Source organism: Lagenorhynchus albirostris, chromosome 7 (genome assembly GCF_949774975.1).
Source record: "Lagenorhynchus albirostris chromosome 7, mLagAlb1.1, whole genome shotgun sequence".
Classification (NCBI taxonomy): Eukaryota; Metazoa; Chordata; class Mammalia; order Artiodactyla; family Delphinidae; genus Lagenorhynchus; species Lagenorhynchus albirostris.
The window spans coordinates 98,241,455-98,265,662 of NC_083101.1; positions in this window are offsets into that span (position 1 = coordinate 98,241,455).

Below are 24,208 nucleotides of genomic sequence, written 5' to 3' on the forward strand. Positions count from 1 at the left end.
AAAATAAAAACTATCACAGAAGTAACAAATTATCAAAAAATTTCAATGACCAGGTGGCTTTAGTGGTGAATACTATTAGTCTTATACAAATTGATCCAGAGCATAGGCAAAGACTAAAAGCTAACTGACTCATTTTATAATGTTGGATTATGCTTTATACCAAAAATGAAAAGGATGGGCCAAAATAGGAAACTATAAACTAATTTCATTTATGAATACAGATGCTGAATCCCTAAGGAGAATACTAGCATATGGAATTCAATAGTACATTTAAGAATGATCAACTGTTACCAAGAATGACTCATCCTAAGAAGACCAGGAGAGCTTATTAATAGGAAGCCTATTAATATGTAATGTCATATCAGTACGTTCAATCAGAAAAACTTAAAATAATCTCAATGACTGCCCAAAAGTTTTCGAATAACAGTTTTGGCTAGGAGCATTTAGGAAAATAGAAATGAAAGGGAGTTCCTTAACATAATAAAAACTATCAAGATTAAACTACCTGCCTTCAACATACTGGCTTCAAGATGGATGTATCAGTTATCTATTGCCATAATAATGCTATGTAACAAGCCAACCCAAATCTCAGTGGTTTAAGACAATCAGAATTTATTTAGCTCATAAGTTTGAAGTCCTGCTGAGTGGTTCTTCTGGTCTTGGCTGGACTCACTTTCATAAAGAGAGCTGGCTGGTTTGTGAGTGATCCTGTGTGGTTTCAACTGGGATAACTGGTGTAATTCAGCTGTGCTACAAGGGTCTCATCTTCTACCTCGGTACACCTGGCATATCTTTTTAACAAATATGGAAGATGCAACAGTGACAAACCACACTTTTAAAGCGTCTGTGTGCTCTATGTTTGCTCACATACCATTGGCCAATTTCAGAGTCAGGGTAGAAGTGCACCCTACAGTTACATGCATGGCAAAAGGCATAGTTACAGGGAGGAATGAAGAACTGGGGCCATTTGTTATTCCACAATGTTAGGCTTCTCAGAAGATCAGCTCTACTGAGTAATAAAAGAAGTCACATCAAAAATTTTATTTTTACATAAAAAATATTTAATGATCAAGTAAGTCTGAGATGCACTGGGTGTAGTAATAAATAATGTTGAACAGGGCTCTTTACAACAGAACTTTTCAAGCTTTCCTGAATGTGTCATGAAAAGTTCCAAGTGAAGTTCATAGCCCTTCCCAAACCAATCTGAACATAGAACCCTTTTCTCACAGAGCATCTGGAGGACCAAGTGCTTATAGGACACACTTTGGGAAAAGAAGAAGATATAACGTGAGGTATCACCTCATACCAGTCAGAATGGCCATCAAAAAGTCTAGAAATAATAAATTCTGGAGAGGGTGTGGAGAAAAGGGAACCCTCTTACACTAATGGTGGGAATGTAAATTGGTGCAGCTACTATGGAGAACAGTATGAAAATTCCTTAAAAACTAAAAATAGAGCTACCACATGATCTAGTGATCCCACTCCTGGACATACATCTAGACAAAACTCTAATTCAAAAAGATACATGCACCCCAATGTTCATAGAAGCACTATTTACAATAGCCAAGACATGGAAGCAACATAAATGTCCATCAACAGATGAATAGATAAAGAAGATGTGGTACATATATACAATGGAATACTACTCAGCCATAAAAATGAATGAAATAATGCCATTTGCAGCAATATGGATGGACCTAGAGATTATCATACTAAGTGAAGTAAGTCAGAAAGAGAAAGACAAATACCATATGATACCACTTATATGTGGAATCTAAAAAAATAATACAAATGCACTTTATTTTACAAAACAGAAATAGACTCACAGACATAGAAAACAAACTTATGGTTACCAAAGGGGAAGTGAGGAAGAGATAAATTAGGAATTTGGGATTAACAGATACACACGACTATATATAAATTAGATAATCAGCAAGGACCTACCATATTCAGTATCTTGTAATAATCTATAATGGAAAAGAATCTGAAAAAGAATATATATATATATATATATATAACTGAATCACTTTACTGTACACCTGAAAAATCATAAATCAACTATACTTCAATAAAAAAAGAAGATATAAAATTTTTAAGTGGCATTCACATAGCAAAACAAAAATATGAAAATAATAAAACAGCACAATACACCCAGAAATAATTCCAATAATAAATCTGCAGGATTTATATTAAGAAAACAACAAAACTTTACTGAGAGATAAAAAATAAAGATTTGATTACATGGAAGAAAGAAAAGAATCAACATTGTAAAGAAGGCAATTCTTTCTAAATTGATTTATAGATTTAACATAACCCCAAAGAAAATCTCAATGAGATAATAATACCTAATTGTTGGCAAGAATACAGTGGAAGCAGACATTTCATATGCTGGTGGGAATTTAAATTTGTTCAATCTTTAAAAAAAACAATTTAGAGCCTTAAAACTGCTCATAACTATTGACCCAGACCTAGAAAGATACCCTAAGGAAATGATCAATTGTGAACAAAAAATGCATTTGCACAAATTTTCATTGCAATACTACTTAAAGAAAACAAAAAATTGGCAATAACCTAGATATTCAACAATAGGAGAATCACTAAAGAGATTTTCAGGAATTTATATCAGTGAAAATTACGTATGATTAAAACCCATGATTTCAAAATCTAATTGGATATGAAAATGCTTACAAGGTAACTTGTTGGGGGGAAAAGTAGGATACTAAGATGTATTGCAATAAGATCCCTACTGGATTATCTGTATCCACATCGAATGAAACTGTGAGGGAATAAAACAAAATGTTAGTATTTCAGGATTTAATTTCTTTTAATTTTCTAAGTTTTATAAAATAAACATGTAGTATATTTTTTAAAATTATACCAGGAAATGCTTTAAGAATGAGAAAATTTTTAAAGATCATTAAAAACAGTAAATGAAATCAGCCAAGATAATGTCGCAAAAGGAAAATTATTGGGGGGGTGTGTGTGTAGGGAGGTGCTGTGCATAACTGGCAGGATTTATCTTACTAAATAAGATGCAAATTATAAAATACTGTGGTAATAGTTCAAGAGTTGATATACCAATGAGCAAAAGTCCCCAAAACAGTATCTAAATATATAAATTAAATGATAATAGTACCATAATTTATAAAGATGTACTATTCATTAAATGGATTTAGGAAAATTTACCATTTGGAGGAGGAAACACCCTACATAGGTAAAATATATTTTAAAAGGCTTAAAGAGTTAAATTTAAAAGAATGAGACTATTAAAATATAGAATAACAATTTAGTCAACAAATTGAACTTAGAAAGGGTAAAACCTATAAAGCATAATCCATGGAATAAATTATTAAAGAAAAGAGTGAATGATTTTACTATTTAATGATTAAAAGATTCTAAACTTCAAGATGATCGAATAGAAAATTAGAAAGCATCAAAACCTAAAGGAAATATTTGCAACAAATACAACTGACAAAGGTTTAATGTCCTTTACACATGAAGGACACCTACAGATGGATCATAGGTGGGAAACAGTATCCTGCACAGCTGACTCTACAAGGAGGCAGATGTGGGTGAGTCCACCAATTCCCTGATGTGTAATCTCTCCAACCCTCAGTTTTCTCACTTGCCAAACTGAGCATAACCATACAAGAGAGCCGTTCTGAGGATTAAATGAGATGAAGGATATAACCTGCTTTGAGTGCTCAATAAATGTCAACTAGAAGTATTTTTATTCATTCGATAAATATCTATTTGGTATCTACTATGAGTTGGATGCTGTGTTAGGCACTAGGGATGAAAATGTGCACAAGACAAAGGATTTTACACATATAAACAGACACACAAACAGGCAAGGATCACATCATGTGATATGTTACAATGGGATGGGGACAGAGTGACATGGAATACGTAAGTTGGTTCATCCAATCTACAGGGGGCATAGAGGCCTCCTAGAGGTGATGGTTTTAAGTAGAGTTCTAAAGAATAAAATGTTAGGCAGGCAAAGGGAACAGAAGGGCAACTGAGGGCGAGGGGAAAACGTGTGTGAGTCCTGGGAGATGAAACAGTGCGGAAATAATACTTCGACCATGGAAGTGGTCACCACTGCAGGAAAGCAAAGCTTAAGGTACAGCTGGAAAAAGAGGAAGCTAGGGGAGTTACTGGGGCTTCAGAGGCTGGATTAGGGAGTTGGGACTTTCACACTGAGGGTGACAAGAAGCCCTGAAAGGGTTTTAAGTAGGGGCATGATGTGCACAGATTTATACCCTGAAATGACTGCACTAGCTGCAGTGTGGAGAATGGGTTGGAAAGAGTCAAGGTCAGAGGTGGAGGGTCCAGTTAGGAGAATGCATTGCCAGAGAAAGACCATGTGGCTGAGCCAGGACAGAGGCAGTGAAGATGAAGTGATGTAGACAGATTGGAGGGATATTTAGGAAATAGCATAAACAGATGTGACTGATTGAATGTAGAAAACGAGTGGCAGCGGTTTGTCAAGGATGACACTCAGAAATCTGAAAGCTCTCAGAACACGAGTACGACAATAATCAAAAATGGCAAAGGTCAGAAGGAAATAGTTCAGAAAAAAATACAAATGGAAACAGGAAAATAGACATATGAGAAGTATTCAATATTAGCTATAATTACAGAAGTGCAAATTTTAAAAGAATATAATTTATCACCTATCAAACTGTATGTATTAAATTTTTACTCAGCCAAAAGAAGTTAGTTTAAGGTATATGTGTAGTGTGTATGTTACCTGAACATATTGGTAAAGGAGTGGGCATTTATTGCTCTATGTTTCTTCTACTTGATGGGTTCACCTAGCAAGTCTTGATCAATTACCCACTATCGACAGGTACTATGATAATGCCCAGGATGCAAAGTCAGATAAGAACCTCTCCTTCTCCTCAGTACAGTGCAGAACAGATGCTGTAAGTCACTGGTTACAGGGTGGTATCATTGAGCAGTTATTTGCACAAGATGTTTAGAGGACAAAGGCACACTTGGTGGAAGGGAAGAAGTATCACAAGAGAAGATGCTGGAGCCAAGGTTCTTTGGGTTCTGGGGTAAACATGACAAAGAAGGATGTTAACCATCCTACTACAGAAACTCATGGAGAGATCTTAAAAAACAAGTGATTCTGCTAAAATCTCTAGTCTAGGGACTTCTCCAATGGGGCAAATCAAGATTCTGAAGCGTGATGGAGAGGTGGTTTCTTCTGGGAAGGCATACAGGGGTGTACTGCCATCCAATGGAAAGATGGGAAGTGCAGCCCAATTGTTTTTTCATTTCCTCCTTCTAAGCCTTGGCTGAAATTTGAGGGCCTTTCATAGGAAGGAAGTGACTTAAAGTATATCAAAGATGGTGGCTAGGAGAGATAGGCTGACGTTTTGTTTAAACGCCTAAGTTAAGATACCACCTTTATTACATATGTATTTTTCTAAGAAGTGCTGATGTTTGTAACTAAATGCCTCTCTCCCTTCTCTGCTCTCCCATCCCCACAATTGATAGACACAAAATCTCGTTTAGGTACCAGGAGAGCTAAGTAGACTGGATCGGTCCATGGCACATTCATCCACCTGAGTGGTAGAGTCTAAAATGTACTTCTTTGTGTCTTAAAAAATTTTCTTCTTAATATATTATTATATTGCATCTATCACTGTGAATTTCTAACTCTAACTATTGGTCATGATTTATACGAAATCTTGAAGTAATATTATTCAATCAGAGAGACCCAGGACATATTTATTCGACAGATATTTTTTTCAGGGCAGGTGTTATTTGACGTCCTAGAGATATGAGCATGAAAAGACCTCTTCTCCTCCTACAACTCAAGAACAAAAAAGCAAACAACTGACTTTTAAAATAGGCAAAGCACTTGAATAGACATTTTTCCAAAGAAGATATACAAGCACATGAAAGCACATGGCCAACAAACACATGCTCAACATCACTAATCATCAGGGAAATGCAAATCAAAACCACAGTGAGATATCACCTCACACCCATTAGGATGGCAACTATCAAAAAAAGAAAAGAGAAAGAAAGGAAATAAAATTTGGCAAGGATGTGGAGAAACTGGAACACTTGCACACTGCTGGTAAGAATGTAAGATGATGCAGCCACTAGGGAAAACAGTATGATGATTCCTTTAAAAATAGACTTACCAGCAATTACACTTCTGGGTATATTCCCAAAATAATTGAAAGCAGGGTCTTGAGGACATATGTGCACATCCATGTTTGTAGTAGCATTATTCAAAATAGCCCAAAAGTGGAAGCAACCCAAGTGTCCCTCGGCACATGAATGGATAAACAAAATGTGGTCTATCCATACAATGAAATATTATTCAGCCTTAAAAAGGAAGGAAATTCTGACACATGCTACAACATGGACGAACCTTTGAAGACATCAGGCTGAGTGAAATAAGCAAGTCACGAAAAGACAAATCCTATATGATTCCACTTATCTGAGGTTCCGGAGGAGTCAAAGTCAGAGACAGAGAGTAGAATGGTGGTTGCCAGTGGCTGGGGGAGGAGGGAATGGGGAATTGTTGCTTAATGGGTACAGAGTTTCAGTTTTGAAGCATGAAAAGAGTTCTACAGATTGGTTGTGCCGCAATGTGAATCTACTTAACATCACTGAACTGTCGACTTTAAAATGGGTAAGATGATAAAGTTTATGTTATACAGACTTAATACAATTAAAAAAAATATTTATCTGTTCTCTAACTTCAGGCTGCTTACCTTTTTGTACCAGTAAGGTGATTTAACACTCCACAATCTAAAGCCTTTCACTGCTATTCAGTTTAGATAATTCATCCCCGTATAGATGGATGTTTTCCGTGTGGATGCAGCTTTCCTGCTTTTTCTATCAATCGGATGGTTTGAAACTTCTTCAATTTACAGGTCAGAAACAAGAAGCTCAATGAAGGGGACTTGTTCAGTGTCAGAAAACTACTGCAGAGCTTGATGCATCCCTCTGGTTTCCTTGAAGGCACTGTTCTTTTTTATCTGGAAGGGACCTGTGATTACAAGGTCCCCCGGCATTTCCACAAGGTCATCAGCTGCACCAAACACAATAGCAGTTAGTGCTCCACAAAACGGCATATGGTCTCACTCCAGAGTCAAGCTCGTCAGCGTTCCCCTCCTGGCTCTTCAGTTCAGCCAAAGGCACGGGGTCTCTATAAGAGAATTTTTCATTCTCCGGTTGCTCTTAACCTTTCCTTTCAAATGGAATTGAAGAGTCCTCTGGGCTGTGAGCCACTGTCCCATCCTTAATGGTGGGGAGAGAGGTGGGCAGCAGGCTCAGGAAAGAACCGTCTTCTTTTCATAAGCCTCTACCTGGGCAGGTCACTCAGAAGCAAATGAAGCAAGTGACAAAGGATTAATCTCCAAAATTTACAAGCAGCACATGCAGCTCAATAACAAAAAAACAAACAACCCAATCCAGAAAGGGGCAGAAGACCTAAATAGACATTTCTCCAAAGAAGATATACAGATGGCCAACAAACACATGAAGGAATGCTCAACATCATTAATCATTAGAGAAATGCAAATCAAAACTACAATGAGGTATCACCTCATACCAGTCAGAATGGTCATCATCAAAAAATCTACAAACAATAAATGCTGGAGAGGGTGTGGAGAAAAGGGAGCCCTCTTGCACTGTTGGTGGGAATGTAAATTGATACAGCCACTATGGAGAACAGTATGGAGGTTCCTTAAAAAACTACAAACAGTTCTACCATGTGACCCAGCAATCCCACTACTGGGCATATACCCTGAGAAAACCAAAATTCAAAAATAGTCATGTACCAAAATGTTCATTGCAGCTCTATTTACAACAGCCAGGACATGGAAGCAACCTAAGTGTCCATCATTGGATGAATGGATAAAGAAGATGTGGCACATATATACAATGGGATATTACTCAGCCATAAAAAGAAATGAAATTGGATGGACCTAGAGTCTGTCATACAGAGTGAAGTAAGTCAGAAAGAGGAAAACAAATACCATATGCTAACACATGTATATGGAATCTAAGAAAAAAAAAAAAAGGTCATGAAGTACCTAGCAGTAAGACGGGAATAAAGACACAGACCTACTAGAGAATGGACTTGAGGATATGGGGAGGGTGAAGGGTAAGTTGTGACAAAGTGAGAGAGTGGCATGGACATATATACACTACAAAACGTAAAATAGATAGCTAGTGGGAAGCAGCCACATAGCTCAGGGAGATCAGCTCGGTGGTTTGTGACTACCTAGGGGGTGGGATAGGGAGGGTGGGAGGGAGGGAGACGCAAGGGGGAAGAGATATGGGAACATATGTATATGTATAACTGATTCACTTTGTTATAAAGCAGAAAGTAACACACCATTGTAAAGCAATTATACTCCAATAAAGATGTAAAAAAAGAAAGACTTGGAAATGCTGTATCTTGGAGTTTCTCACAGAAGAATCTTCCTTCTGCTATGAATAGCGATATCCAGAAGTGGTCCACCCTTAGAATGCTTGAGTATTGGGGTGATACAGGCAGAAAGAGTGGAGGGGGTAGGGAAACAGGGAGACACGGAGAGAGGGAGAGAAGAAGGAGAGAGAGACAGCCCACATCAGCTTTGGAAATGACCTGATAATTTAAAAATTTCTGCATCATCTCCATTAGCCTCTCTCTGGGAGTTTCCTATGTGGCTGTGACAATGACAGGGTGAAAAGCATTTGGGCTGTTCAGTCTGTAGCCTCTCTAACCAGGCTAACTCCAGACGTTTCAGACAGATGCGCAACAGGGCTGCCCTGACAGCAGGAGCCCTCTCTGCCTGGTGTGACTGCACCCTGTTTTGTGCGCCGACATTTGGAACTTGGCCAGAATCAGGCTTATTGGTATTTTGTAGGTCACTTAGATTCTGTATTTTTAGATTCAGTAACAAAAATAGCTCATCCTTCCCTTCTCACCTCATTCTCCTTGCACTCATTGTGGATGGCACCATCATATGGCGTGGAAGAGAAAGAACAGAATCAGGATCAGACTAGAGGCCTCAGTCCATTGAAGGATGCATTGGCTATAAGGCCTTATGCAAGTAATTCAGCCTTTGAAGACATAGTGAATGTACTGTAAAATGGACATATTAGTAATTTCTGCCTCAGGGATTGTTGTAGGAATCAAACGAAGCAATCCATAAATATACTGTACACTGCCACACCGTTGCTATAGGGGTCAGAGGTCAAAATGTGTGGTCTTCATGCCAAGTCCAGTCTGCCCCATCTCTTGCTTTTAACCCTTTTGAATGTCTTTAAATAGTTGCCTCCAGACCCCATTTCTCCATACATGTTATCTCACGCCAAGCTTGTTTCACCCGCTTTTGCTACCAGCTTTGTCTGAGATCCCTGATATGGAATTTTATTTATTTATTTATTTATTTATTTATTTTTTGCGGTACGCGGGCCTCTCACTGTTGTGGCTTCTCCCGTTGCGGAGCACAGGCTCCGGACGCGCAGGCTCGGCGGCCATGGCTCACGGGCCCAGCTGCTCCGCGGCATGTGGGATCTTCCCGGACCGGGGCACGAACCCGTGTCCCCTGCATTGGCAGGCGGACTCTCAACCACTGTGCCACCAGGGAAGCCCTCTGATATGGAATTTTAAAGGTAAGTATCATACAGGAATGCAGAACGAGCAACCATGCTGCCCCACAGCCTGATAGATTCAGAAATGTGACTTTTCAAGCATATCAAGAAAGAGTATTTTAGTCAGGGCAACCTCATATTCATTAGGCTGATAACAGTGATATAGAAAGTCAGAGTATCCAGTTATGAGTTTGCACTGACAAAGAAAATGGTCCTGAAGACTGGAACACTCTTGTCACTATCTCAGTAATGACAATATGCTACATACAAAGAATCACTACAAAAAGAAGTTCTTTGGTCTATATGATACTGGCAATAAAATAGACATATCAATGGTACATGCCAGAAAGCCCAGAAATAGAACTTGGCATGCATAGGGATTTTAGTATCCAATAAAGGTGGCATCTCCAACCAGTAAGAAGATGATGGATTTATTCCATAAATGAAGTTAGGATAATTTCTTAACTGTTTGTTAAAATGAGTTGCCTACATTGTACTCTTTACACTATAAACCAACATAAACTCCAAACAGATAAAAGCACTAAAACTTTTTATTAAAAACATAAAAGAACTAGAAGAAAGTGTAAGTGAATATTTACCTGTTCTGATGTAGAAAAGGTACTTTTAAGCATAAAAGTAAAGGAATAAAGTGTAAGGAAGAAAATCATAAGCCTGACTACATAAACATTTAAATATTTCTAAAGATCTAAAGATAAACAAACAAAATCAAGAGGAAATAACAAACTGAAAAGAAAAAGGAAAGCAGTCTAGGGCTAGGGATACAATCATGAACAAAACACATGGGATTGCTACCTTCACAGAGCTTTCAACCCAAGGTGCAAGGCAGGCATTAAAGTCAGAACCACCCTCAAATGAATCATTATAAATAGTGGCAAGTCCCTCTGAAGCCAAAGAATGGGGAGTCAGACTGGAGAGGTCCAAGTCAGATGGGACAGTCAAGGAAGGTCTCTTTGAGAAGCGTTATTTGTGCCAAGAGCTACAACACAATTAGGAGTGAGCAAGATGAAAAGTAGGGAGATGTAGAATTCAGGCAAAGGGAAGACCTCTGAAGCATGTGTCAGAAGCAGCAAGAAGGACAAGGTATCTGGAGGTGGAAAACTGCAAGAGGAATAATTGGACAGGTAAGATATGTAGGCTGACTTAAGAGATTTGTATATTTAATTGAAATTACAGAGCTAGTCTTTGAATGGTTCTTATTAATCAGTCAGACAAGCACTAGAGTCCCATAGGCAAATGGGCAAAGTGGGCAGGTAACCAAAAAGGAAATAGAAACGAATCTATAGAGACAGAAGGTAGGTCAGTGGTTGAGTAGGGCTCAGAAAACAGGAAGTGATTGCAGATGGGCACAAGGAATGCTTTGGGAGTGATGGAAATGTTCTAAAATTGGATTGCTCTGATGGCTGCACAACTCTAAATTAAGTGAAAAACCATTGAATTGTACATTAAAAAATGTGTGCATTTTATGGAATGCAAATTATACCTCAGTAAAGCTATTTTTTTAAGTATTCAACCTCTCTAGTAACCAAACAAATGTAAGTTAAAACACTACTTCATTTTTTTTACCTTTCAATTTTGCAGACAATTTAAATAACAACATTCAGTTCTGGTGAAATGTTGGGAAATGGGCATTTGTACAATTCTGATAAATTTGGCAATAGTGTCAAGACTTGTTACTTTGTCACAAACCTTGGAATTTAATACAGGGAAATAATACCAGTGTATAAAAAGGCTTATGAATGAGAATTTTATCACAGAATTATTTCTAAAGGTGAAAAATACAGAAAAAGTTGGGCATTAGACAATTATTTAAATATGCAAGGATATAATTCTACCTAACTAAGATTATGCTGTGGAAGAATGCATAATTAAATGAAGTGGAGAGGAATTAAGTTAAAAATGATAAAATTGTATAGTGTAATCCAACTTTGGGGAAATAATATATGTTTATATTGAAGAAGACTTGAAGGACAGGCATCTGTATCAATCATCTATTACCATGAAATGCTGTGTAACAAACTACTCCAAAGCATGAAACAGTAAGCCCTCATTTTTGTGCATTGCTGGGGTGTCTGTCCCTCTGGATGCAAGGCAATGGAACTGCCAGACTCTGATCCACATTTCTCTCAAGCTCCTGTGCTATCTGGGGCATTTCTTCTCATGGGTGAAGCACAAAAGCGCAGCCCAACAGCATAAGCACATCTCGAGCCTCTGCTTGCATCACTTCAGCTCACATTCCATTGGCCAAAAAGCAAGTCACAGAACCAAAGACAGTCAAGGGGCAGAGAGGGACACCTTGCCTGTGAGGTAGACTCTGCAAGTCATGGTGGGGATGGGAAGAAGTGGGAATGATAAAACATTCCACAAAATATCAAAAGTTTAAACATGATTATCTCAGAGTGGTAGGACTGTGAATTTTGCTTGTTTATGTACTTACATATATTGTATTATTCAACATTTTCTAGGTTTATTTCCTGCTCGTGTTACACGTATTTGTGGATCAACAACAGTTCTGTTTCACATGTCTTTTATGCTCAGTAAAGAAACCTCTCCTATCTGGGAAAGGCAGTGGAAAAAGGAACAACAGCAGAGATCAGAAAGGTTCTTAAAGCTTCTGCTGGGAAGTTGCATGCCACTTTCAGTCATATTTCATTGGTCAGAAAAACTCATATAGCCAAGCCTGGTGTCCTCAGTTGGGGAGGGGATCATTTGCCTCCCACAGGAAAGGGACTGCAATTCACATGCCAATGGAAATGGATGAAATGCAGTGAATCGTGAAAGCAGGAGTGCAATCTACCATATTTACAAGCTTTCCTTAATGGCCATGTAATGCCTTTATTTTTATTTATTTAATCATTTATGTACCTATTTTTGCTTGAAAGTTGGATATGGACAGAAAATTTACTTTTATTCCTTTTTATTTTCTTACCTTTCTTTAAGTTTTTTTCTTTTTATCAGACATGCATTCGACCATCATTTCACATACGCTTTAAAAGGACGTGCAGCTACTCTTCCCTTCTTTCCATTCCTCTATTGCTCAACCCCAGAGCCACACAATTTTCAATACTTGTAGCTGATTTGTTCAATATATATCTCCATTTCTCTAAGTTGCATGCATGTTTAGCTACCTCTGGAATTTTACCAATCTTAGGCCTGACTTCTGACATGAAAGACGAGGCATGGGCTTGCTTTCATTCCCTCACCCACCACACAGGAACACTACACATGTTCCTGTCCAGTCCCCACATACTGCCAGTGGGGTTACATTGTGATTGGGGTCGTCATATTCAGCAAGTGTCCATTATTATCACCACTATGTAGACACTATGGGTGGATTGAGCCTCGTATCACACTGTGATTACTTATCCTTCCCAGCAGAGTTCTCTGTTTTGTCTTGACTTTTGCTTTTGTTTGTTTTGATTTTACTTTTCCTTTGTTCATTTTCATGTGTTTATCTCATTTCATACCCAAAATCTCTGCCCATTGGCTAAATCTCCACTCTCAATATATTTGGACCCATGAAGTATTCTGTTACTTCCATTTTCTTAGAGAAGTGTGTCTCAGAGCCTTCGGAACTACTCCAATCTTGGGTTATTTGCCCTCTATGTGAGTTCTTACTTCACTGTCATCCTAGGATTCCCTTTGCCAGTCTCCTGTGCACAAACTCATGTTTCCTGTAACACACCTCTTTCTCTCCCATGGTTTACAATCTCATTTTGGTGGAGCATAGCTTCCAACAGCTTTCTAAGAAAGGGTGCCTTGGAGGTAAATATCTTGAGATATTTCATGTCTGAAAATGTCTTTATTCTACCCATACACATAATTTATCATGTGAATAGACATAGCATTACAGCCTGCAAATCATTTTGCATCAAATTTGATCAGTCTTAACTTCTGGCGTCGCTGTTGAGAAGTCAAAGTCATTCTGATTGCTTTATCTTTCGTGTGTAATCTAACTTTTTTCCTCTCTGGAAACTCTTCCTTTAGTCCTAGTGTTCTAAAATTTCTCAAATGTGTGCCATAGAGTGGGTCTGTTATCATTCATTGCTCCTGCATTCACTGGCTCTTTCCATCTAGAAACTCATATCTTTCAAATACAGAACATTTCCTTACATTTGATTTTTTTTTTTTTTTTTTTTAGTGGTACGCGGGCCTCACTGTTGTGGCCTCTCCCGTTGTGGAGCACAGGCTCCGGACGCGCAGGCTCAGCAGCCATGGCTCACGGGCCCAGCCGCTCCGCGGCATGTGGCATCTTCCCGGACTGGGCACGAACCCGTGTCCCCTGCATCGGCAGGCGGACTGTCAACCACTGCGCCACCAGGGAAGCCCTACATTTTGATTTTTATCCCCTCTATTTCCTCTGTTTGCTCTTTTTGAAGCTATTATTCAAATATTGTTGTTCCAGCACAAGTCCTCTAATTTTCTAATCTTTTCACTCCTGTTTCCCATCTTTTTTACTTCTGTCTCTCCATTCTCTGAGAATTTCTTAACTTTATCTCCTAACCCTACTGTTAAGTTTCTAATTGCTGCTGTCATAGTTTTAATTTCTGAACAATCTTTTTCTCTGAATGTTTCTTTTTAAAATATCATGTTCTTTTTTCAGGATTGCAATATATTCTATTTCTCTAAACATATTACTGATGGTTTTAATTTTACTTTTGTGCTGTCTGTGCCATCTCTGTTCCATCAAGTTTCCTTTTTCTATTTCTTTATTCTGGTGTCTATTTTTTCTTTGGAGATTTTCCTCGATTTCTAATACTCCTTAGATGTCTGATCGTCTTTAATACCAGGAGTCTAAGAGCATGGGGGTGTATGGATATGCCTCTTTGACTGGCCCTGTCACACTAGGGCTATGCAGCTGGCCTGATTCATTGGGAAACTCCTAATTCAGTAACTTTATATCATTCTTCTTGGGGTGATTGGATCCCCAGAGAAGGCTTACCCAGCGTCTTGCTTGAAAGATAAAGTTACAGCTACCAGTGTACAGGGAGCCAAGTGGGGAAGCAGGCTAGGGGTAGGAATCCAATTTGATCCTCTTTTCAGTAGGGCCCACATTATCAATTGCGCCTGGGATCCCCAAATCCAAAGATCTTCTGTATTATCCTTCTATAAATAAAACTCTGGTCTTGTACAGAGGTGGAGAAGTTGCTCAGCTGAACAGAGTAGGAAAGAGAATTTGGGGATCTAAATTATTATAAAGAGATTTTAAACCAATCCTCCTCATGTTAAGCCCTCTCTTCCCTTCTTGTTCCAGGCATGCCTGCTGTAGCCTATTGGAAACATAAATCTGGTTTCTTCTCCATTTTCCTCAAGGCTCCATAGGGTTCTGTTTTCGGGGACCTGCTAACTTACTGCTCAGCCAAATACTTTCCACCTTTAAAGTTTTGTTGCTGTCATCTCTTCACCCTATCTCGTTTTCCTTTTGGGTTTATATCTTTTTGAAAAATCCTTTTACTATGAATTAAATGGAGTTTCAGAAGGAGGCAAAAGTAGATGCATGTGTTTAATTTTCTATTGTTATCCTCTCATTTTTGCTTTCATAATTAAAGGAAAACTGCCTATAAGGAAGTTTTCTTGATGATCCCAAAACAAGAACACAGAGAAGTGAGATCATTGAATGCTTAATGGAATCAGATATCCTCATGCATCTATCTACCCCTTAGGGATAGATGGTCGAGCCAATAGCACACTAATATTTGAAGTCCATGCTTGCCCTGGACAGTCCTTAGGTGGGCAATGCCAGCAGCATCCTTTGTGAGTCTTCTACTCCTATACTTCCATTTTCCACCAGTCTTTTTTTTTCCTAATGTCTTTCTTTCAACATGTTAATATTTTCAGTAAAGTAATAGACAATTCTGACTAACCTGGGAGGCTTCTTATATAACATTACTAAAATCCTTCATGAGTTGATGCTATGTGCTACACACAGAGGGAAGACTATTGATAACTTCTAAGGTGTTTCATAAAGACACTTCATTTAGAAATAATTGAATCATCATCTTCTACAAGTCTATATATCTACAGATTCGGGTAAATATTAGTCCAAAATTCCAATTCAGAAGATTTTATAGCTAAGCCATACAGCTGAAGGGGAAATAAATAAACCTAGCCCCTTTAAAAGAAGGAAAAGTGCCCTGAACATGAAATATCACAAATATCAAATATAAATTTAAATCACTCAATATTGATTCATTTAATGAAAAGCTATGGAGCATCCACTACATGAAAAGTCCTGTCTTGACCTGACAGTGATAGAGGGTAAAGAGCAGATATGAAGAAGAGTAGAATATATCTCTGACCTCACAACATTATACTATGGTCATTGAAATAAAAACAATACTGAAATAGTAAATGTAAGCCACTGTGAGCAAACCTAGTTCAAATAAACCAAAAGAAGGCAAGAAAGTGGAAACAGAGGAAGGAAAAGTAGAGAGAACAGAAAGAAATTATAATAAAATGGAAGGCCTATGTCTAAATATAGCACTAACTATGTTGAGTATAAATGGCCTAAACCCATAAATTAAAAGACAGGAATTGTCAGAATAGATTTAAAATACGACTTAATTATGTGCTGTCTATAAGAAACTTGTTTCAAATATAATTATATAAGAAAACCAAAGTAAAATAAAGGGAAAGGATATATGATTAAAATACTAATAAGAAAGCTGAAATAGCTATTGGAACATCAAACAAAGTAGATTTCAGAGCAAAGAAAATTACAAGGGATTAAGAAAGATGTTACATAGTGATAAAATGGCCAATTCACCAAGAAGATCTAATAATCCTAAATGTGCATGCACCTACCAAGAGAGCTTCAAAATACTTCAAAAATTGGCAGAACTAAGAGAAAAACTAAAGAAATTCACATAGTAGGAGACTTTAATACTCCTTTCTCATTAAAAAATAGAACCAACAGACAGAAAATCAGCAAGGATTAGAAGAACTAAACAGACCACCAACCAACTGAATCTTGATATTCATAGAGCATTCAATCCAACAACAGCAGAATACACATTCTTTTTTAATGCACATGAAAAATTCAACTAGATAGACCATATCCTGAATCATAAAACAAATCTTAACAAACTTAGTTATCTAAACATAAAGAAATGATATATCAAAATGTGTGGGATGCAGCTGAAGCAGTGCTCAGAGGAAAATCTACAGCATTAATTGCTTATATGAGAAAAGAAGAAAGGTGTCAAATTAATAATCTAAGCTTCTATTTCAAGACAAAGAAGAACAAAACACTCCCTAAGCATGCAAGAGGAAAGAACTAGTGGAGATAAGATCAGAAAACAATGAAATTGAAAACAAAAACAACAGAGAAAACTGAATGAAATAAAAGAAAATCTCATGATAAACACCTTGCAAGACTGAAAAAAAAAGACAAAAAATATCTTGCTAGCATTAGACTTCACAGACATTGAAAGGATAGTAAGCAAATACCATGCACAATTCTATGCACATTGAGTTGACAAATTGAACTGGGTTTATTTCTCAAAAAAGCTACCAAAATTCACCCAACATGAGATAGACAACCTGAATAGTCTTATAACTATTAAGGAAAGTTAAAAATCTTCCTAAATAGAAAACCCCAGACCTAAATGATTTCACTGTCAAATTCTACCAAACCTTTAAGGATCCAAAATTTCTTGCAGAAAATACAAGTGGAGGAGACATCATCTAAACTTATTTTATGAGGTCACCATTATCTTGATTCCAAAATCAGACAAAGATAGTACAAAAAAGAAAATTACAGATCAGTCTCTTTCCTAAATATAGGCACAAATATTACCAAAAAAATTAACAAATAAAATCCATCAATAGATGAGATGAATAATACACTATGACTGAGTGGGATCTATCCCAGGAACACAAAGCTGGTTCAGTACAGGTATCTCTTGCTTTTCAAAAGTTCACTTTATACCCCTTTGCTTCTACAAAAAATCTACATTAGTACCTGTTTTGGCTAACCAAAAGAAATTCAAAGGGGTTTCTCACTTTTACAGAAAAAGGCAAAAAGTGAAAATAGTGTTCAGTGTTGGTTTTAAAGTGAGCCTTTGGAGAGACAACACACAATCTAAGCAGCAAGAGTGGCACAGCCAAGCTCCTTCCCCAGGAACTACAATCAGCATCTCATCAAGCCACCACAGCTTTGAACTGTGTCTGTGAGCATCTATACTTTATTTATTTTGTTCATCTATTAGTAAGATGCATCCTAAGGTAATTGCTTCTTCACTTTACGCCATTTCAGCTTATGAAGGATTTCATAGGAAAGGTATACAATCAGATAGTGGGAGAAACCTGTAATTGAAAAGCCATATGATCATATCAATCAATGCAGTAAAAGAATTTGAAAAATGTAACATGCATTCATGATAAAAATTCTCAACAAACCTACAACAGAAGACAATTTTATCAATCTGAAAAAGGGCCTCTGTAAAAACCCTAAAAATAACATAATGTGTACTAGTAAAAGATTAAATGTTTCTCCTAAGATCAGAAACAAGGCAATGATGCACACTAAAACCAATCCCATTCAGTATTGTACTAGAAGTCATAGCAAGTGTAATAAGGGAAGAAAAGTAAATGTAAGGCATAAAGGCTGGAAATGAAGAAATGAAATTGTCCCTATTTGCAGACAACATGATTGTTTATGTATAAAATTCCAAATAATCTATAATGATAATAATAATAACTCTTCTAGAATGAAAATTAGAATTTAGCAAAGTTACAGAATACAAAGTCAACACACAAAACTTATTGTATTTCTATATACTTACAACGTATCATTTGAAACCACAACGGTGTCAGTTAGAGTAGTTCCAAAACAATGAAATTCTTTGTTATAAATCTAATATAACATATATATTATAGAATTTATAAGCTGAAAATTACAAAATGCAGATGAATGAAATCAAAGATGACCAAACTAAATGGTTAGACATATTCTATCCATGGTTCAGAAGACTCAGCATAGTAAAGATGCTGATTCTCCCCAAATTGATATTTAGGTTTAATGTAATTCTATTAAAATCCCCACAAGGAGTTTTATAGATACTTTGTAGAATGGACAAGCTTATTCTAAAATTTGTAAGGAACTAGAGCAGCTATAAAAGTTTTGAAAGAGAAGAATAAAGTTAAAGGAATCAAACTACACAACTTTATGACTTCCTAAATAGCCACAGTAATCAAGGCAACCTAATATTGATGAAGGGGTAAATACACAGATCAATGAAACATAGTAGAGAGTCCAGAAACATACCCACACAAATACAGACAATTGATTTTTTATAAGGGTGCCAAAGCTATTCAATGGAGAAAGGATAGTCTTTTCAACAAATGCTGTTGGAGCAATTAGACATCCTTCTGCAAAATAATAATAAACCTCAACCTAGTTAGGTTCAGTTAGAAAAAAAACATAAGAGAAAATTTTCATGACCTGGGAGTTGCCAAAGAGTTCCTAGGTGTTACACCAGGAGCATGATCTATAAAAGAAAAATTTAAGTTGTACAAAATTAAAGCTCTTAAAAGACACTGTTATAAGAATGAAAAGACAAGCTATAGACTGGGATAAAATATTTGCAAATCACATATTCAGCAGAATACTTGTTCCAAAATATAGAAAGAGCTCTCAAAACACAAGAGTAAGAAAACAAAAACCCCAGTTAAAAAATGGGCAAAAGACTTAACGGATACTTAGCAAAATAGTTGGCAAATAAGCACATAAAAAATTGTTCGACATCATTAGCCGTTAGAGAAATGAAAATCAGAGACATGATGAGATACCACTACATACTTACTAGAATGTCTAAAATAAAAAATACTGGCAATACCACGTGCTAGTGAGAATCCAGACTGACTGGAACTCTCATACGTTGCTAATGGAAATGCAAAATGATAGAGTCTCTCTAGAAAGTCATTTGGCAGTATCTTATAAAATTAAATATATATCTCCATAAGACCCAGAATCCCACTCCTTGGCATTTACCCTAGGGAAATGAAAATTTAGGTTCAAATGGAGTCTAAAAATGAATGTTTATAGAAGTTGTATTCATAATCATCTAAAAGTGGAATCAACCAAATGGCCTTCAATGGATGAATGGAAAATAAATTATGGTACTTCTACACAAGGACGTAGTACTCAACAATAAAAAAGAGCAAACTATTGATACATGGGACACCTTGGATGAATCTCAAAGACATGTTGAGTGAAAGAAACTAGTCTCAAAAGATTACATACTCTATGATTCCACTCTTATGACATGATGGAAAAGATAAAATTATAGTGATGGAGAACAAATCAGGGATGGGGGAAAGCCCAAGGAATTTTTGGGGGGTGATGGAGCTGTTCTGTATCCTGACTGTGGTGATGGCTACACAAATACATACATATGTTAAAATTCATAGACCTGTATGCCCCTAAAACACTCAAAGTTACTTATGATAATTTTTTAAAATAAAATTAAAATTAAAACTAAACAAAAACAAGCACGTAATAACTGGGAAGGAGGGCATTGCTAGACTCTCCTGGGCAGACAGGGCTGTAGCTAAGCCAGCTCCTGATTTTCTGAATCCAAGTTCAATGCAGAATCATGCCTGCCATCTGAGTGGTCTTTAGACTCTGCATCTGCTGTGCCCACAGATCTAGTTTATACTAGCCTACCAAACAAATCTGGCCTCCTTCTCAATACGTCATTCATAAACAGTTCTCTTCCTGACCCTCATGCTATGTGCCCTGAAGCTTCCAAGAAGCAGGCTCTCTAAATCAAGGCAGGGAGAGAGGGCAAGCAGGAACCCATTCAGACATCCCTCTCCTACCCCCACGCAGGCTCTCAGCTGGACCTTCTAAGGAAACAAGGACAGGGTGGGTGGCTTTCAGGGCTGACATCAGAGGAGGAGGAGAGCAAGTGGCAGTCCAATCAGCTTCTTCTGTGAGTGTGTCTGTGGCTATTTTTGCCTTGTGAATAGATGGCAGGGAGTGGGCCAAGCTGGGCCCGCAGCTATGTGTATTTGTGTGTATGTGTGAACATGTGGGTATGAGGGAGAGTGAGAGGCTTTCAGAGAGAAATTGAGTGGGTGGCTGCCACTGACGAGGTATATGTAGACAAATACAAAACATCAAGCAATTACTGCAATCAGGAGCACGGGGTGTCCGCCTGCGTCAGCAGAGCTGTCTCTGCTCCCCTACGCCTGCTGCAAAGGAGCTAGTGTGTTCTGGGTCTGCAAGGGAGGGGCTCAGGCTGGACCAGGAGGGTGCTTTTTAGGCTCCTTGGAGAGTGAGAGCCCTCCTGACACAGTGGGAATGCAACACCCGGAAACACTTGGTACATGTGCCTGCACTAGTCCCAAAAGCAAATTGAGCCACAAAGTGAAGCTTGATTCAAGCCCCACTTTTCCGATGCAGGTCCTGTCCTTCTACCTATTGACTCTCCCCATCATACCCTCCCATGGTCTCCCTCATTCTCTCAAAGAGTCTGGCCAGTGGAAGGGCCCCTGGATTCCCCCTGCTCCTGTATCAGTAGTGAGAGCTCCCGGAGAAGGGGTTCATTCAGCATAACCCGGGGAACCCGCCAGTCAGGGTGTAACAGAACCAGCAATAGAAACACCGTCTCCCTGTCTCGGATCAGTAAGGGGTGCCAGGGAAACACACAACGATCCAGCTTCCACCAAAAGGCCCTTTGGCTAATTTCAGGAGTTCTGGATCTGGGTACATCATGACTACTTGAGTATTGTTAAAAAAAAACAAAAAAAACAAAAAAACACTCAGAGTGTCAGTCTCTGGAGTTGGAGCCCTGGAATCTGCATTTCAAGCACCCCAGGTGATTTTGACGTGCACCTAAGCTTGAAAACCAACAATCTGTGAGGAAGGGATGTGGACCAAGGAGCCAGGAGATGGGAATAGTGGGTCCACTCATGTCACTGGCTGTGTGGGCAGCTCTAAGTTGCTGGGCTCAGTTTTCTCGTCTGGTCAATGCAGATAATAACACCCGTGTAACATAACCTCAGGAGTCTGGGGCTGGTTTTGAAGGCATCCTCTGGCTGTAAATGCAGATTTACAGTTGACCCGTGTAGAGCATTGCTGGAATATCCCACTGGCTCTAGTGGTGGGCACTTTCAGGCAGCCAAGCAGAGGAAACACACCTGGATGGGGTGGTCCCATCAGAACAGCTTCATGAGCCTGTGAGAGGAGGAACAGAGTCTGGCAGTGTAAACTCTCAGGTGAGGATGTGAGGGCAGGAGTTATCCTGGCACAGACCTGGACTCAGACATGTCTAAGGTCCCCTGTCCAGAGCACAGGGCCATGGCAAGGGTCAATTAACTTGTGACAGTTCACCCTCTTCCCCAACCTACAGACGGGGTCTTCATCCTGATGCTGGGAAGCCAAACCCTTCACAGTGGGGATGTTAGGAGCATCACAGGGAGCCCCTGGTGGGAGGGACCTCTGAGATACATAAGTGAGGTTACATTAGCCTCCCTCCCCAAAACCACATGACTTACAGGATGCAGGGCCCTTCCCACACTCAAATCTAAGAAGCTCAGGAGAAGTTAAACCTGGGCATGGCAGAGTTACACCTACAGTTGTGCAACTTACATCATTCGTAACCTTTTTTCACAACGGGCTGGTTTCAAACGGCTGTAATTTATGGATGTTCTTCTGAGAGGAATTAGTCAGTATATTTGTTTTCCCTTTGATATATAGTCACAGGAGCACGTCAGGCATGAGGTTTATTAAGCCTTGCCAATTTTCTACCACTTCTCAGAGCTATAGATTTTGTTCGTGGAGTGGGCTGTTTCCACCCCAGCATAGAAAAAAGCATTTAGAATACTGAAAAGCCTTCCAGCTCTCAGAACACAGAGTGCTCTAAGAGGGCAGCGAGAATCTTGGGAACGAGACTCCTGACTCCCACTGCCCTGGTTGCGGGGAAGAGAGGAACATTATAGGACCAGGGAGGAGGAGGCTGCAGGTCAGGTCACGTTTCCCTGGTGGGCTGCAGATAACCACAGGGCCTAAAGGGGACAATGATGTTCCTTCCACTGGGCGTGACTTCCGCTGTGGGCAAGGCAAGTTCCCCATCCTAAGCAGTTTGGAGAGCAGTGGTGGTCTATCCACCCCAGGTGGTCCCAGGTCAGGAAATGATGCTGTCAACCCTGCGCCTTCTTGCCCTACCACCCTGAAACAGGGCATAGCTTCCAGAGTTAGCCCAGGGAAACTGCAGGTCCAAGGAGACACCCTAAGGGGAAAAGCAGCCTCAAGCCCTCAACAAGGTAAAAAGGTGGAGAGGGATTCCTGGTCCTCAGACTTCAGGATGCATGAGAACTACTGGGTGTCCTTGTCAAATGCAGATTCTCAGGCACCACCCAACACCGTCGTGTGATTCAGTAGGTCTGGATGAGGCCCAGGACTCTGCATTTTATACAAGAGCCCTCCACAAATTGATTCAAACCCACTGATCACCCACCTCAACTTGTCACTGCTTAGATGAATCAGGTTTTCCTGCATCTGAGCAGAACGGTGTTTCTTCGGGCAAGTCACAGTGAAAGACATGAAAACCAGAAAAACATTAAAAGCTGTCCAGTTTTAATGTTACCAGTGTGGAAGATGTGCCCACCGACCTGATGACACTGGATAGATCTTCCTGGATCCATAAAGGTAACCACAACGGTTACTTATCAAGTGCCTAGGACGTGCCAGATGCTTGTCAGCTGTTACCTCGGTTACCTGAGTTAATGGTCCTGTAGGCAGGTTCCATTCTGGAGAAGGTAGATGGATGGGACAGATCATTCCAGCTGCGAATCCGATGCTCTTTCCAGACACACCCCCCGCCCAAGGGCCTTCCTTGCCATGCCTCTGTGCCAGCAGAAACTGCCCCAACACTCCCTAAAGAGTATTTTCAGAATCACTACTTCCCTTTTCCTTTGCTCTCCTTCACTAGGACCTGATGACTTTCTTCTCAGGAAACCACTTTATCCTTTGAACAACAAAGAACATGGCTGTCTTGGTCTCAGGAGCCAGACTACTTAAGTTCAAAGTTCAGCTCTGCTACTTTCTAGCTGTGTAATGTTGGGCAAGTTCTTGACCTTTGTCTTCATCTGCAAATCCTTATACCTACCCCCACAGAACGTCAGTTTGATATACATGAGTTAATGTATGCAAAGCTCATATTTAGCACCTTAAAAATGTTCCTCATCCTCTCTGTCCTCCTGAGCATCATTCGGTAGTCATAGGCTGTCTGACTGTGTGCAGGGTGATAATGGTAAAGACTCATCTAAGTTATCTAATTTGGGAGATGAGGCTGGACCCTGGGAACTTGAATAGTTTTAGTTTCCTAATCCCAAGAGGGGAAAGACACTACACACTCGCACACATCACGTGTGCACACACACATCCCTTTGGGTCAGCAAATTTGAACTGCTAAGATCAGAGCGTGTGGGTGTGGCCAGAGAAGGTCTGGTCCCCAGAAGAAGTGGGCATCATCTGCATCCCGTGAGGAATGAGAAAGAGGAGGGGTACAGGACCAATGGGTCAGCAGAGAATGAGTGCATGGAGCAAGACGGAACTGAC